Consider the following 17,076-nt stretch of genomic DNA (forward strand, 5'->3'; position numbering starts at 1 on the left):
TGTCCTTCCCGCAGCCAGGCACCCCTGGCAGCCTTATGAAAAGACCTTGTGGTTGGCACAGCGCTGAGCAGGAAATGAGGTCCTCTCCGGTTTGGGACAGAGATGACTGGAGTTACAGAAAGCTGTAAAGCAAAATCAGCATCTCCTGAGTCACAGACTTTAAGCTATGGTGGACCCCGCAGTTCCCAGGGTGAGCTGGCCCACCAGCGCTGCCTCTCCCGCACCCCCGGCAGCCTCCCACCGAGTGCCCAGGGGAGCACCCCGCAGACTGCGGGGTGGCACGGCATGGGACTGGTTTCACGTGGGAGAGGGGAAGACACGGCACTACAGTCCCCCACTCTCCCCATGTGCTCCAGCCTGGTGCTCAGCACCCTCCTGAGGGAATCCCTTTCTCCCTCATGCCTACCCGGCAATTTTTTGGCACGTTGTGTGGTGTTTTTCTAACAATGTCACAAGGCTTTTATGTCGGCCTATAGCTTGGGGATCTTTGTGTGGCCTACCCTCCTCTAGGAATTTCATATATAAATCACTGAAAAACAGGAAATCCTTAAGAGCTAGTGGGAAGCTGTATACCACGTTTGCCTCAGCACAGACAGCTGCAGACCACAGAGTGTCTTGCCTTGTAGGTACTACAGCAACCCAGACACCTGGACCTGAAATGGGGGAACTTGGCCCCCTGCTTCCAAGATCTCTGAGCCAGTAAGTGAGCTCCTGGAATGGGGTTAGAAACTCTTACTGAATTCATGGAGTAGGACTCCCTGATGTTCTCTGTGTAATATTTTCACTCTGAATTCCCTCAATGCCATTGAAACAATAATATTTAGACCATTTGGGGCTGAGATTATTGCTTTAATAAATTGGGTTTTTATTGGTTCATTGTGGCAAATAAGCCCCCGATTGATTTTGCTCCTAATCAGCATGGAGAATGCATTCCACTGTAATTAAATCCCGTGTAACTGGGTACTCTGTGTTCACTTGTCTCTTAGCTTGCAGTGGCATGAGATACAGCACATCAAACGCTATACTTGCCACGATAGGCACCCTGCCAGCCCACGGAACGATGATGCTCGCCTTTAGCGTGCCTACAATGTTTGGAGCACGTCTGGAGCAGCGGCCAGCGCTTGGGAGACGTAGGAAACTTATCAGAGGAGGAAGATGGCCAGGGATAAGGTCTTTTCTCTCGAGGAAGGTTTGACCCCCCTCTCTGAAGAGACTGCGAGAGAGGCGGGGGCCGCTGCCCCGCCCGCTTTCCACAGGTCCCCTTAGCCCCCGGCGCGGCTCTGCTGCCGCTCCCGGGGGCTCCGGCCGGGCCGCCCGGGGCAACCGGATCCCCTCGGCCGGCGGGAGCGCGGCCGGGCTGCCAGGCGGGCAGTTTTGAAGAGTCGATCTTCATAATACAAATCCCCCGGCTTCGCCTCCCCGCCAGCGGCGCGAGCCAGCTTTTTAATTGAATCCCGGGGATTTGGCCGCAGTCGAGAGCCCCGGTTCGGGCCCCAGCGCCGTGGGTCCCCCCTCCCGAGAGCGGGACCGTCTCTTGAGGGCTGATCTCTCTCCTCCAAACCCAAGGAAGGGGGGGCTCCCACGGCCGGGGGGAGCCCCCCGGCTCCGGCCCCCGGGAGGCAGAGCGCGGGCTCGCTGCACCCCGGGGCTGGGGGCGGCGGGGGGGCCGGGGGCAGCTGGCGGGGCAGCGGCTGCTCCTGGCTGCTCCCGCCTCTCGCCCGGGCAGCGCTTTAGGGGGGGCTCAGGCCGGATCCTGCCCATTCTATACGTTAATGCTCTTTTCTCTCCGGCTGCAGGGAAGCAGGCCAGCGGATAATTACCCCTCACTGCAATCCGCAGAGCTGGCCTAATCCGAAAGCTCAAGTGCCCGTAAGTAAAACTTCAGGAAAAGTTATTGAAACTGACAAATACAGGGTGACAAATAATCAATAAAAGCCCAGTCCCACATCCTTTATTGTTTCCAGGCACTAACAGCAAGTAATGAAACCTCGGCGAGGTCGGGGGAGGGAGCGGCAGGGACCGAGCGCTGGGCTGGCTCCTGGAAAGCCCCCACTGAAAGAAGCCCAGGGAAGGACCCGGCAGCACAAGGGGGACGATCCCGTCCCCATGGGAGAGAGGAAAATGCCACCGTCCCAGCACCCCCCTCTTCCCCAAGTCATCCTGCCTGCCGGTGGCCGGCCCGGGGCGTTCCGGATGGGCAGCCCGGGAGGGGCCTACCCAGCCGGGAACTGCTGCCCGACCCCGCGGGCAGGGACGCCCCGGAGCCCGGTGCCACCCGGCAGCCGCGGGCAGTCTCGGGCCGCGCACCTATTTCACGCACCCGCACAAAAAGTCAGGCGCTGTAATCTGCATTCTGAAATCTATAACATCCCTGGACACCCAACGCGCTGCTCCTCATTAGCATCTCGGCCCTGGATTTTCCACGCCGCAATTTCTAAAGTTTCAGCGAAGGACGCCGGGCAAGATAAATCCGTGCTGTCGTTTCTCTCCCTTTCTGTCTCTCCAAATTAAGTTTCGATCTATCAGTTTAAACACTGGCCAGAAAGTTGATTCACTTTCTGTTAGGATTTCGGGTTAAACCGGGGGCTCCTCCAGTGTCTTTAAGCTTTTGAGCTGTGTAAATGAACTGCAGTGTCACATAATCGATGGGGAAAACTCAGCTGTCACAGATACGAAAGCAGCCTCCTGCCACAGCAGTAACGTGATTTGGCATTTCAAAGTTTGGAAACGTGCTGTCTGCGCGTCCGGGGCTCGGGGAGGAAGAGGGACGGGGGCGACGCGCCGGGGCGGGCGGGGGAACAGCCCCCAGCCACGGTGGCCCCCGGCCTCGGCAGCCCCGAGTGCCGGCGCCCCGCACCGCGGCACCCGCTGCCGCTCCACTGCCGCTCCCTCCCTTCCCGACACACGCTGCGAAAGTTGTTTCCCAACTTTGGCGTTAGGGGAGGGTTGACCCAGAACAAATCTCAGTGTCTCGGTGGCCTTTCCAAAGCGGCCGTGCCCCCCCGCCCCGAGCCTGCGGGACGTGCCCATCTGGAGCACGCACCGTGAGAGCAACTGTGCCGCGTACAGCCACAGCGGCCATCAGTCACTAAAAGCCACACGCTTCAGTGGACCGGGGATAAAACGAAGTCCTGGTGACGCCTGGTTAAACCACTGACCCTCTTGCGAGGGCTGGAGAAGGGGGGAAGGCGACCCCCTCCCGACAAACCCAGCTTTGGGGGACTTGGCGCGGGGCTCTGCTGGGCCATCCCCGCAGCGGCCGTGCCCCTCTCCCGGAGCTGGCAGCGCCGCCTAAAAGGGGGCTCAGCGCAGCCGTTTCGGGGTGCCCAACGGGGGGACGGGGGACGGGGAGGGCCCCGGGCAGAGCCCCCGGCCCGGCCCTGCCCCTGGGTGGCAGCGGAGGCGGCAGCGGCAGCTCCCTTGGGCACGGGGTTCCCATCGAAATGGCAATTTTTATATCGGCTTGGGTGGAAAAACCAACCCGTGGGCAGGGTGGGCTCTGAGCCGCGGGGTAACCACTGCCCTCGGCCTCCTGTCCCTCTGCACACCCCGATTTACCCGCACGCACGCGCGGGAAAACAACTCACACAGAATATTCAGATGCTTTCTGGAAAGGAAGGGCTTTAGTTTCAAATTAGAAATCTGTCTCAGATGAACGATAAATTCCCCTTTGGTCAGGCTATGGTGTTTGATCATATCTTAGTGGTTTTGTCCTCACCAAAAAGGGCCCCGGAGGCTGAATCAAGAAGCAGGATTTGAGATAGTTTGATTTGACATAAGGAAACTGTTGCATTTGTAATATTATAAGACTCTAAAGGGGGAAAATGAAACCTCTGTAGCTGAGACAAGAAGTGTGCCTAAGTGCCACTACGTTTCAATTCCCATTCGGATATAATTTAAGTCTTCTCCGGCTTACAGTAATATACTCTCCAACCTTGAAGCTATCCAAAAGGAGGGATTTAATGAGGCCGAGTTTATACACTTATATAATTTAGGGGTTTCTCTGTAGCTATAAAATGACAATTGGTACATGTGTAGTGCAAAAGAGCTGAAATCCCATCCAGGGACCAAGTTGGTTATTTCTGAAGGAGCTGTCATTTCCAGCAGGGGGGCACAATGAGAAGGCCAGGAGCGATGGAGCTCTGATCTCCACCAAGGAGAGATAACCACCTGATTAAAATGGGGCTCTTGTTCCCTCGTTACTCGATCGTCGTGTGAACTTACCTTATTTACAATTATAGGCAATGAGTGAGTCGCCCAGATTGTAGTACACCTATAGCTTTAGGTTTACTCCTCCCTTTGTTATCAAGATCATCTCTTGGACAGATTTCTGGACCACTCGTAGCATGGGAGCACAGAAATGCTCTTAAGGAGGGAGGAGATGTGTACGTTCAGAGCCCTGCATTTCGAGCGCAGCGCGTACACCCACACCCCCCCGCTGGAAACCGAGCAGGAGGCCGGGCCCAGCAGAACCAGCCTGTCCAAATCAGGATGTTTACAGCATGCAGGCACGTGTGAACACCGCCAGAAAGCAAAGGGACTCGGCACTAGGTGAAGGACTATTTTGCACTCCACATCTGGTATTTGCTCATTTTCCAGGTGAAGCCAGGCACGGCGGCTGTTGGAGGACACCTCCCTCTCGGGTCACTCTGGAGCCCAGGTGTGCACCAATAGCATCAGAGAGTGATGTACATCTACGCTGAAATTTAACGCACTTTGTTCTCCATTTTAATACTAAATGGTGCAGTGTTTGCCAGATTGTTATCCCACTATTGCTTGTGCATTTGTCTCTTATGTCTAGTGCCTGTCATTACACAAAGCGTTTTGAAGAGCTAATTTCAAAAGACAGAAAGTCTACACTTACTATAAAAGTCATTAAATTAGCATGACAAGCATAAAGTTCCTAGGTTATAATTTGGTTATAGATCTGAAATCTTCCCTGCTTTCTCTCTCCACTTGAAGGATGAAGGCTGAAGTGAGGCACCGACTCGAAGTTAGGACAATTGAGCTGTCGATTGCTTGGTGGAGAAACAGGGAAGAGATGCAGGCTCCAACTCCACCTTTTTGGCAGTGCAGGGGGTGACAAGAAAGAGTTCTGATTTTCTCTCACGTCTCCCAGCAGCCAGAGAAAGGTGTGATCAGATGGTCTTCTACTACAACAGGTGGGAACAAAACAGAAAAAAAAATATCTAGATGTATTTCTCGTCGATTAAAATGTTGCTGGAATAGCAGGACGCGTGCCTTTTATATCCCGCTAAATGTTAAGATGGGAAGATGCGTTATAAAAGCAGCCATTGGCTGTTTCCTCTAAGGCTGCAACATCCCCTTCATTTTAATCGCTTCTTCGTTTTGGAAGAAAGCTGAGGAGATGAGGGGGAGAACTCCTTCCCCCAGTTCCCCGTGCATCTGCAGTGACGGGGGACTGCAGGAAGCCCCGGTGGTGCCAGGACCGGCAGCGTGGGAGAGCCCGCTCTGCCTGGCCGGGCATCCTCTCCCTGACATGTTGCATTTCGACAATGAGAAAATTAGACAAGGGACGGGGCATTCAAACGCGGTGCTCACAGAAGAGGCTACCCTAGTAGTTATTTAGTCTAAAAATCTGCTGTCAACTTTTTTTTTTTTTTTTCCCCGTCAGGATCAGCGAGCTGCGTTTCTTTGCGTTGGTTCGTTTGCTTTTAACCAGGCATGCTGCGAATTGTGGAAGCTTTCCATTTACCTTTTCTTCTTTAAGCGTTTTAATTATCATCACTGACCTGTTGGGCATACCTACAGTATCAATGTCCTTTTTACATCGCTGCCTTCCCTTTCTCTGCATGTTTCTGCTATTTAACACTTGCTACCTTTGCCATTAGAGTCCTAGAGTGACCCCCATGGGTATCTTTGAAAGAAAGACCCTCTGCATTCCAGCACTGCCTCCTTACCCAAGTAATAGCAAAGGGACCATTCAGACACATGGACCACACTGAAGCATTAATTAGGCTGATGAAATCCATAGAAATGTATGGATTCAGCATAATCGAGTTTCTTCTGCTGACTATAGTTAAGGAATACGTGAGCAGCTGGGAGAATAGAAAGTACTGTTAGGGTGAAGTCATGCATGTAATTGAGTATATTTAACATAACCATTTTAATGATCGGTGATTAAAAGTGCATCTACTTAAATTGTATACCTCTGCAATTTGTCCATATCAACTTTAGAGCACACACAAAGAAAAGGTCGTCATATAAATTTATAAACAAGATCCCTTCCTGGCTACACATGACTCGAGCTGGAATGATAACTCGGCAGCAGCGAGGGGGGAAAGGCCTTTCGCGAGAAAATAGCTACGCCAGTGCGATATTAATTAATCACTGGTTTGGCCCCCTTTCTCTCTTGTGCAGTCACAGTATTAGAAGTGCATAATAAGTGAGTTTTCTTTTCATCCGTAATTATTTATAACAATCAGATCACTCGGGAAAAAAAATCCCTGGGTTTCTTTCCCGTATTAAAGGAGTATCTTTTCCCTCACTTGACAATATTGTGTGTGTGTGTGTGCATATACATATAGTCAAATAAAATATTTGGCGCTTTTTTTTTTTTTTTTGTCCGCAATAACATTGCCGAAGATCCAGCAAAACCCGATAAATTATTAAACTTCTCCTGACGTTAAACTTGTACGCGGAGAGGTTAAGGACTAGAAACAAGGACAGTGTTTGGGGGAGCCGTAGTTGATGGGCACGGCCGTGTCTCCTCGCAGGAGACCCCTGAGAATGGGAAATTAGCAGTCGAAATCTGCTAGTGGGGACTGGATCCCACAAAGCCCACGCGTTGGGAAGGCTGAGTGTCTCTCTCTCGCCTATTCAATCTGCCCTGGCTGGTTGCAGCGAATAAATAGAGTCATTGTGGAGCCCATACACAAACCGACCCAACTCCCTCCCCCATCCCTTCTCGCCCTCCCCCCGTCCCTTTATGCTTAAACGCACACAGATCTGCAACCGCTTTGCACTAAGAGGAGACCAAACTTTTCTTCCCTTTACTGTATGACGCCTGTGGGAAAGGTTTATTCGCACGTATGGAATATGTCCTTATGTCAGAGAGACGGGGGTTCACGCTGGGTGAGGGCAAACAGGAGCCTGCCAGGAGCAGGACCCATCCTGCCCTCGCCCCGCCGGGCGGGCGGGCGTTCCTCTCCCCGCGGAAGATAACGGTTCAAAGTAGCCAGATGCATTAAACAGCCACAAAAGGGGCCAAGAGGGATGGGGGGCGGGGGGGGGGAATTCACTTAAGTTTCTGGTGGAAAACTTAAATGGTGCCGTCTCCCCCTCTCCCAGCATCGCTGCAAGGTGAAATCCATTTGGCCGCATCCCTCCCAAGCTGCCCGCAGCCCGGCGGGGCGGGCGGCAGCCCCGCGCCCGGGGAACTTGCTCCGTGCAAGAGAATTTGCAACCTTGAAAGCATATTTTTCTTCCAGCTATGGTGGCACTTAGATGATAATGTAGGCAATGAAACTGGGGAGATTTATATCTTTTGGAAAGTAGGACGAGCCAGATGGTAATAGCGTCATTAACAAACAAACTTAGGATCTGCAAGTGAAGCTTGAAATTGGGAAAGAGATCTGGAGAACAAAAGGAGCTGCTGTTGAGGGGGGGAAAAAAAGAGTGCCTCTTCTGCCGGCCAAATCTAAGAGCACATTCTGGAGGGGCTGCTCCTGCCCAGCACTAGATAATAAACGACGGCTTTTTCCTCCCCTGTTGTGACTGAGAAAGGACAGAGAAAACTTTTGCAATAGGCAAATGTGGCATTTATTTATGTGTAACCCTTTGTAGTCTCAAGTGTCCCAAATAGGCCTTTAATTCAAATCCCTAGTTTGATGCGGAGGGATCGCTTCTCCCAAGTTTATTTTAGAGAAACAAAGCGCCGCTTGTGGAAGTTGAAGGGCCAAAAGTTCAGTAATTATTTTTTTGAATTAATAGTAACGAATAAATATTAAAGGTTAAACGTTATTTGCTGTGAGAGTGGAAACATCTGAGGGATTTATTGTGTCTTCGAGGCTTTTTTTTTTTTTTTTAACTCCCTCAAAAACCTCTCACTCTTTGCTAGAAGGCACCACCACAGCAGGGGCGTGGGTCCCAGAGCAGGGTCGGGATGCGGGACGTTCGGGGAGGAGCAGAGAAGCTCCCCGGCCCGGCTTCTCCCCTGCACCACCCTTGGATTTGCTCTCCAAACCCACCCCGGGGGGTTCTCGATAGCCGGGGAAAAGGCCTTCAGCACGGATTTACCCAGCTGAGAGTCCATAAACACAGGAGACCCACCAGCTCCAGGGCTTCAGCAGGAGGGATGGGCTCTGTGCCTCCTAAATTTTAACCAGTATGTTCCCAAATGCCACAGAAATGTTTGGAGGTCTTTAGAAGATCCCCGTATCTCCCTTCCAAAGTTGATGGTTATTAAGTGATTAATGATTTAAAAGATGCCTGTTAACAGCCCCAAGTTGAGAGACATGGACCCACGCTCTAAAGTAAAAACCTCACTTTTTTTTTTGTTTTGTTGTTTTTTTGGGTTTTTTTTTTAATGTGCTGGAGATCTTTAAAAGCCCCGAGGACTTACCCTTAAGGCATTATTCAAAGAAAAAAAAAAACCTGAGACTGGCGGTTCGTCACAGGCAATTGTAAAGGGTTTCAAAGGACCGATCAAACGAGTTGGAGAGTAATCTACATTAAAGTCCGGATGGCAGTGTTACAACATGCACCTGCAGGGTATTTGCTATCCGTGCCCCTTACAGAGCTACAAATCACCATTAAAGAAAGCTGCTTAAGCTTCCTCCGCGCTTCTAGAAAGACTTACTCGGGCTCCTTCACTTTGATATTTATACATCTTGTTATTGATAAGTGTGGGGCTGTTCAGCGCTCCCTTCCCCCTCCCGAACTGTCCCCGGGCACTTTTGCACCACCCCTCCCTGCCCCCACCCCGAGCGCGGCTCCAGGCGGGGGTTCAGGCGGCCCGGCCCCACGAACGACACGCGTGGGCGCGAGGTTATCCCCCTCTCCCTGCGATGTGCCAGCTCCGGGAAAAGTTTTGGTTTATTTTATTTATGTAGTTTCCCCCAGGCTCTGTCACCAGGGCGACCGGGGCAGCCCAGGCAGCATCGGCACGCGGGATGTCCCGGCGGATTTTCTCACAGTTGCGGGAGGCGCAGACATGGAAATGAGCTCATTGCGGGGGAGTGGCGGCCGCCCGGGCCGCCCCCGGCCCGGCCCGGCCCGGCCCGCTGGGTCCCGGGGCTGCGGGACTCGCTCTCCTGTTGAAGGCATTTGGGGGAAGCCGCGCAGTTTCATCCCCGCCCGCGCAGAGCCCCGGAGCGGGCACGGTTAACCCTTGGCACGCCGCGAGGCCGCGGCTGCCGGTCGGGAGAGCCCTGGCGACCCCCGCTCCCCCCTGCGCCCCCTCTGCTCCCGCACTCCCACGGGCAGCATCCAGTGGGCTCGGTGCTCCCCCCGTCAGGTGATGTCAGCGAGGAAAAGTAAAGTCGTAAAACAAACAAACAAGCCGGGAAAGCTGGGGGGGAGGGATGGGGGGGGAGGGGGGGGCGGAAGGAAATCAAGATTTTTCTACCCACTCGAGGAGAAAAAGCTCAAAGGTCAACACGGATTCATCAACTGCTTCCCACGGCTGCAGGCATGGCGAGTCACTCAACTTGGATTTCTTTTTCGGGTAATTTTAGTGATCAGGTGTGTGTTTTCAGTACTTCCCTCGAGTGGGTTCTTGCAAACGAACAAAAACCCCACCCGTCGCAGGTGTGAGGTTGCGCTGCCCCCGGTGTCTGTGCCCCGCCGACGGCCCGGCTGAGCGGGCGGGGTGCCGGGGCCCCTGGCACCCCCGAAGCAGCGCCGGGGACCCGCACCGCTGTGACGCGGTGGCTCCTGCCCCGGGCAGCTGGGGGAGCATCCCGGGAGGGGCCAGAAAGGGGCTTTGCGACGCTGGCGGCACAAGAGGATTTAGTTGGTTTGTCAAAATCAAATAAATAAGAACCCCTCATTAAAGTAAGGGACAATATCCCGAATTCGGTGCACCTGCCTCATCTCTTGACAGCGATGGGCTGTGCGGAGGGCTGGTACCCATCGCCCGGTCGCGTCCTCTTGCTCCCCCCACGCCGATGACGGAGCTTTCTCGCGCAGCAAAGCGCGCATTGTTAGGGCCGGGGGGAGCTGGGACGGGGCGGGGGCCCAGCAGCGCTGCCAGCGCCCACCGCAAAAGTTTTCCGCATCAATTCCTCTCCGCGGAATTGTCCTCGGAGGGGCGGCGGTGAGGAGGGGAGCAGGACCCGCCGCCCCGACCGGCCCATCCCAGGCAGGGCGCCTCCAGCGCAAGGGAAAAACCCGCGCAGCGCCCAAAGCGCGGGGCGCTCCGCGGGGCAGCGCGCAGCTGCGGGACCCGGTCGGGAGAGCGGATGCGCGCTGGGTGCGCCCTCCCCACAAGAAGTCGCTCAACTTCTGCCTTGGAGCCCTGTCTCCGCAGCCGTGCCCCCCGGGAAAGGCTCACTGCTGCTGTCAGGGGGGAGCTACAGGGTTTGGGTCATTGGGGCCGGACAAATGGGGCCGAGGCAGGAGCACCCCAGGGCAGAGGGTGTCACATCGCGGGGCGCCGTCGGGGAGTTCGTTCCGCACCCCCCCGGGGCTGGCAGGCCCTGACACGTCTCCTGCTACATAGCGGCGAGCGCAACTTCGCCTCCAAACTGTTGCGAAACAAACCCCCGGCACGTTTACGGGGCTGGCGAGAAGGTGGCGAAGCGCAGCGCCGGGAGCCCCAAGCCCCGCGGCTGCCCCCGCCGGCCCGACAGCCCCCAGCCCGCAGCTGATGGGGGGGCCCGGGGCGAGCGAGGGGCGAGCGCGCCTTGGGCCAAGCGCTAATTTGGTGTGTACGCTTAAGGCGGCCATCTGAGGGCTGGATAGCAACGAGAGGAAAGGGGTGTATTCGCGACTGGAAGATTTAGGTTGTTGCTAGGATGTGAGAACAAAAAATCTTCAATAAGTCGGGAAGGGGGGAGGACAGGGCAGAGGGGGAGGAAGGGGGGTTACAAGGTTTGTCACAGGGAAAAGTGCAGACATCTGCTGGAACTTCCATATCTAAGCTGTTCATTTACAGGAGCCAACTTCTGAAATCTCCACAATTAGATCTGCATTGTTCTTTCTCAACAACACTGCCTAGAAAGAAAAGGTCTTCTCTGTCGGGGCCAATCCAACGAAGCGTTTGACGTTATTAAATAATAAAGCGATTGTGATTTACATTGTTGTTCAGAAAAAGGGCCAATTATCCACTGTTATGTTGCCATAAAGATCATATTAACTCGAATTAGTAATCAAACAATATGCTAGCGTTAAAAGTATAGAGAGGACAACGCGACTGGTCTTGTTGCATCCTCACTTTTTCTTGTAAAACCAGAAGCATAAATACACTTGAAAGAGGCGCAGAAACTTCACCCTTAACGGGAAAAAAGTGAAAGAGGTCCTAGCGTTTGTGATTAATGGTCCTCTGTGTTGACTGTTTTCAATTATTTCAAAGCCACCCAAATCTCATATTGATTTTTCTGTGTACAAATTAGTTCTTCTTTCAAACATCGCGGGAAATGTTCCCCGTTTCTCCGAGAACCAGAACCATTTTTTTTAGTGTAAAGTCTTTTAAGATTTTGATTTTGCGGTGCTTATTGTTTGTTTTTCATTTTGTTTTGAGTTTGGTATTTTATTTTTTCAGAGTAACGTTTTCTAAAGGCGTTTGAGTTCCATCCAAAGACGAGCCTCACCCCCACCAAAACGCAAACCCAGCCGCATCCCTGCACCCCAGCAAATTTCCTCTGACATAATCAAGTAATTATTTTTATTAAAGCAGTTATTAGGTTTATAACTCATTTGCCACTTAAATTTGTGCAACCAACCAAGGCGATCTAAATAGGTTTGAGTTGCCCCTTGGGTCCGGGATGTAAGCGGTAAGAAGGAGGATTAATTATGGGTGTGTGCAGCAGGAGGACACAAAGGCTGTCCGGTGGCGCGGGGACCAGCGGCGGGGCGCAGCCCCTTCCCCGGGCGGGGCCGGGCACCCCGCGCCCCCGGCCCCGGCAGGGACCGGCACCCCCGCAAAACTCTCCTGCGTTTGTTATTAAGCTGCCACGGGGCCAAGGTTGGAGCTGGGGGAGCTACAACTTGTTGGCAGTAAATAAGGCGCCGTCAGGTGATGATGCTCCGGCGCGTTTGAAATGCCCCGAACAAAGTGTAAACGAGACTTATTTTTCATACAGGAGCATCGATATGATCTGATCTGATCTATGATATGAGATAGGAGTATCGATCTCCTCTGCTGTGTGGACAAGGTCCATTCTTTTGTACGCGGGATGACAAGATCTGCCCCCTGGAAACGTGCTCCAAGCGCCCACCGGCCCCTGACTGGTGGTTCTAATGTCATTTATTGCCAACACGTTTTGTTATCGGCTGGGGGTGGGGGTTACTCGGAGCTCAGGTAATAACCGGGTAGCTGTCAGCTTCTCCCGTTTAGCACTACTCAGGCAAGAATGGCTTTGCCAAACTGTTCCAGGAGCTGATGCTATTTGTTACCACGATTAGGGGAAAAAAAGAACATTCACAGTAACATGGGTTTCTATAAGCAAACGCCGAGCAATTTTCCTCAGCGCAATGCATCAGCAACTATATCCAAAAGAGCTTAATCTACTTCTTGCAGGTTAGGTGCAAGAGGAATCAGCAAGGGCTGCTCCGGGATGCCATGAAAATCCCGGCTCATTGGCTTGGCCGCGATAGGACGAGGCACATCAAATGCGAGGCGGAGAGGGACAGAATCAATCAGTCCCCTTGGCTGAGGAGTGAGCCCTCGCTCTGGAAATAATTTCGAATAAAACTTGTGTAACCAAGTGTAACCTAGCTTCCTCTGAGGAGATCGTCCAGAGGGTTAAAAAAAAAAGGAAAAAAATATTACGGAAAAAAGCCAAGAAAAAACAACCTGGACCGAATTAATAAGAGCACAAAGTTTTTGTGTATTATCCGTGTATAAGGATAATACATTAAGCCAAAAAGGAGACAGGTTATCTCTAAACAGGATTAATATGCGTTCTTGTATAGGACTAGACCGTCTCATCCATTTAAAAACAGTGTCTCTCCTCCTCCCCACAACACTTTATTACATATTAAAAAAAAAAAAAAAAAAAAAAAGCAGAAACTTTCCCCGTTAGAAGCACTTGGGAAACGCGTTTTATTAATCGAGTGCCTTTTTTTTTTCTTGCTATCAAATGCAACTGATGGCCCTGAATAAGCTGCCTTGTTAGGAAACGGGCCATTTTTTAAAACCTGTGATCAAAACAGACCTGTCTTCAGAGAGAGCACAGTAGATTTAAATGTTGGTCAAAAGGAGTCACAACTGTTCATTAAAAGCAAACCCTAACTAGTGCTAATGTATAGCCATTTTGTGAGCTCAGGACTGTGGAAAGAGGCGAAAAAAGTCTGAGAGTGTGAGCTGATGCCGTGCTGGCTGGCAGTGTGTGGTCTATTGTAGGGAATGTGCTTTTTCCACTGAACAGAGAGCCCCCCTCTTTTATTCCCCAGCTCTGCTGCACCTGCACTGGATCAGGGAGCTACTGCCATTCACCACATCAACAGAGAAGACATCTCTGACAGCACTCAATTCATTACATTTCTTCCTGCTTTTCAAACCAACGCACAAAAAAAAAAAAAAAAAAAAAAAAAAAAAAAAAAGTATTGCCAATCAGTGCCTGGGGGGCAGGGAAGAAATCTTACAATACTTTATATTCGCCGCTCATTTTGGATTTCATTAGTCAGAAAACTCACTTCTCAGCCAGTTACAACTAACTTTCTTTCTTTCTTTCTTTCTTTTTCTTTCTCTCTTTCTTTCTCTCTTTCTTCTTTCCTTCTTTCCTTCTTTCTTTCCTTCCTTCTTTCCTTCCTTCTTTCATTCTTTTCTTCCTCCCTTCTTTCATTATTTCCTTCTGTCTGTCCGTCTTTCCTTTTTCTTCTTTCCTTCCTTGCTTAGGGGGCTGCTGGAAGTGGGAGCTGGGGCCGGTGCCACCGGTGCCACGGCCGGGGCGGTTCCACGCCAGGGCTCCGCAGCCCCGGGAGCGGAGATGGGCGGATGGAGGGGCTCCCCAGGAGAGAGTTTGTTCATAATTCATGGGAGCAGAGCAGCTCTCGGGAGACGGGGAGAAAGAAACGGCCGAAGAGACCAAAGTGTCCTCCAGCACTTGCGGGGGGAGCGGGGGATGTGGGGGTGTTACAGGGGGTGCCGGGGCAGGGGCGGTGGGGCCGGCGGCCACCGCGGGGAGGGGACGAGCCGGCCCCCCTAACCCGTGGAGAAAGTTGTTATCAGCCAAACTCCTCGAAAGGGACTTCGGGGAATTTGGGGGTAGCTTGGTTTCTTCAAGAACCGTTTTTCAGAAGCATTTGCAAGCGAAAGAAACCGAGCCGAGGGGTTTAGATTCAGGTATTTGATCTCGCCGGACCCAGACATCTAATTAGAGTGGCCTCAGCGACTGAAACGGTGTTAATTCTCATTGTTCCCCCCTCAGATCCCTTGGCCCTCCACCACTGGGATGCTCTCCTTTTCAAAATTCCAAATAAAAATATTTCTATTTGAAACAAACAAACAAACAAACAATTTTTGTATTTCCCCCCTTTCTGGCCCATTTTCCTCCATCACGAGCAAAAGCAAAAGCAAACTCCTGGGTATTTTTTTCGCAGACGCTGGCAAAGAATAACACCCCCTCTGTGGGATCTTAACAGAAATAAATCACAAGGAGCTCTTGCCTACCTGAAAAGTAGGAGGAAATCCGACTGTCTGGTTTCGGGTGTAAAGTGTGTATCGATAAGGAAGACACAGCCGACTCAGAAACGGGACTCAATTAATCTATGGGTTTCTTTACATCACCCCCTGTTAGGATGCGTGCTTTGGAAATATTGATTCATTGCGACAGGATAGTCGCAACTACCGTGTGTGCACAACATGGGGAGGACATGGAGCGAGAACCCGCAGCCAACGCAAAGCCCACTCACGGGAGAGCCAGATTGCTTTTTAAGCTAAAACTAATAATTTCATAACTGATTCACATTCAATCTGGCGCCGATGACGTCAAGGGGTATTAGCATACGAGGAGGGATGAAGCCAGTGTGGCTGGAGTTGATAAGGTGCCTCCTGAGGAATTCGCTGCTTGTTTTAATACAGTAATTATTTCTCTGTCTTCCTCAACTTCTGCAATTTGTAAGAGCTTAAAGGAACCATCATTCCCAGCGATGCCAGAAGGACACGTTGGAGAGCTTCTCCCGTGGCACCGGAGCCCGGCAGCCGGGGGCAGCGTGGGGATGAGCCCCAGCCCCGCTCCCGGAGCCCGGCCCGGCCGCCCTGCAGAGCGCTGCGGGACTTGGTTCTAATTAAGCCGGCTCCAGCCGCGGGCGTCCCTACTCGCCCGAGTAAGCTCGGCTCGCTTGGACCGGCCGCCCCAGCGCTGGGAGCTTCCCGCAGGATGGGATGCGGGTTTGCAGGATCAAGCCCTCAGCCTGGAATGCGTGTGAGTTGTGAGTGTGCGTGAGTGTGAGCCGGTGTGCCAAGACACCCCTGCGGAGCATTCCCGCGGGAAAACCTCTGCAGAGGCCCCTGTCTTTCCAGCACCGGGTGGGATTCCCCGCTCTACCCCTCCCCACCCCCAAACCCTGCCGTTAATCACGATTTTCTGGGGGAAAAAAAAAAAAAAAAAAAAAAAGCGCCCACATTACGTCATCAGGCCTAACTGCTGCGGAGATGATGGGGTCACAGAGGACCCGGGGCGGGGGAGCCCGCGGGGGGCCGGGCCTCCCCTTTCGTTCCCCCGGGACAGCGGCCGCCTGTCCGGGAGCGGGGACACGTCCCGGCCGGGGCCGGAGCAGCGCTGTCCCCGCCGCTGCGCTCCGGACAGAGGGACACGCTCTGGGGAGACGACAGGACACAGCCCAGCTCCGTGCCCCGGGGCTGACAGCTCTCCCCCGGCGTCCCACTGCCCCCAGAGCTTGTAGGAACTGGCGGCATCGCCGCTTTGGGCCCATCGAGCTCCGCCGGGCCCCGCGTAAGCGGTCTGACAGTCTCCCGCCCCGTAGGGTGCCCTTCGGGGACCCTCCCGATCTGCGGGCCACCTCGCTCCTCTGATGAAGTCAACTGCCTTGGAATAACCGCTCGGTGACTTGAGTCTGAAACACATTTGGAGGGAAGGAGGGAGGGAGAGGCGCTTTTATCAGGGAGTGGGGGGGGAGGGGTAGGAACGGGCGCAAAGCACAAACAAAACATAGAGAGACCCTAAAAGAATTAAATTAAAAAGGAATAAATAAATAAATAAATAAAACTACATAAAGCCACGCTGTACAAGCTCTCGCCCACACGGCAGAGGTCCTACGAGGCAGTAAGATGCGCCAGCGGATGGGCCAAACTCCTGCAGAAACTTCTCCGGCCCGGCCCCGATCCGTTCCCCGCGGGCGCCCGCAGAGAGGACCCCTCGCCCACGGGCTTCCCCCGCTCCTGCCGACGGGGCTGCAGCAGCCCAGGCGTCTCCTGCAGAACAGCCGGGCCCGAGCCCTCACCACACTTCACGGGAAGGGCCGTCTGTGCTCTCCTCCAACACTGCTAAATTATAATGGAAAATTGCAGCTTGTTTCGGCGCGCCCCCTCCCCCTGTACGCACAGGCGCACACGGATACAAACACGCGCAGACACAGTCACGCACAGTCACACTCACACACACACACTCACACACTGCTCAGCCACAGCAAACCCTCTGCCAACTCCAAAGCAAAGCTCCAAAACCATCCGGCGGGGTTCGGGGTTTCGCCTTGTTCCCTCCTCCCCGCTCCGCCCGCCCGCACCTGCCGGCGCAGTGGCTCCGCGGTCGCGGTCCCCAGGCAGGGCTGGCCGGGCCCCGCCGCGGGCCGGCCCGGAGGACGGAGCTCGCCCTCCCGCTCTGGCACAGCCAAACGCGCAGCTCCGGGAATTTCCACCCCTGGGCTCCTTTTCTTTCCAGTTCGCAAGTGAACCAGCCCCCACACTCACTGTAGCGCTGTACGTCCTCG

At 53.3% G+C, this 17,076-nt stretch overlaps 1 protein-coding gene and 1 long non-coding RNA gene across 25 annotated transcripts in view; one reads left to right on the forward strand and one right to left on the reverse strand.

Moving 5' to 3' along the window:
- Positions 1–17,076, reverse strand: part of LOC125330650 — a 275,373-nt gene that overhangs the window by 14,100 nt on the left and 244,197 nt on the right. Inside the window, exon 1 of one of the 24 annotated variants that reach the window (XR_007205658.1) lies at positions 16,873–16,972. The exons of 11 other annotated variants lie outside the window; for them this stretch is intronic. The gene's annotated coding sequence lies outside the window, so the exon portion shown is untranslated. Of the gene's footprint in view, positions 1–14,797; positions 15,333–16,872; positions 16,973–17,076 lie in introns of those variants that run through there. 12 more of the 24 variants (XR_007205655.1, XR_007205664.1, XR_007205660.1 and 9 more) reach the window with 12 other exon arrangements.
- Positions 3,501–6,513, forward strand: LOC125330651. The gene is made up of 2 exons (XR_007205670.1): positions 3,501–4,660; positions 4,963–6,513. It is a non-coding gene; the product is annotated as an uncharacterized LOC125330651 (long non-coding RNA).

This window comes from Corvus hawaiiensis, chromosome 10 (assembly GCF_020740725.1).
Source record: "Corvus hawaiiensis isolate bCorHaw1 chromosome 10, bCorHaw1.pri.cur, whole genome shotgun sequence".
Taxonomy (NCBI): Eukaryota; Metazoa; Chordata; class Aves; order Passeriformes; family Corvidae; genus Corvus; species Corvus hawaiiensis.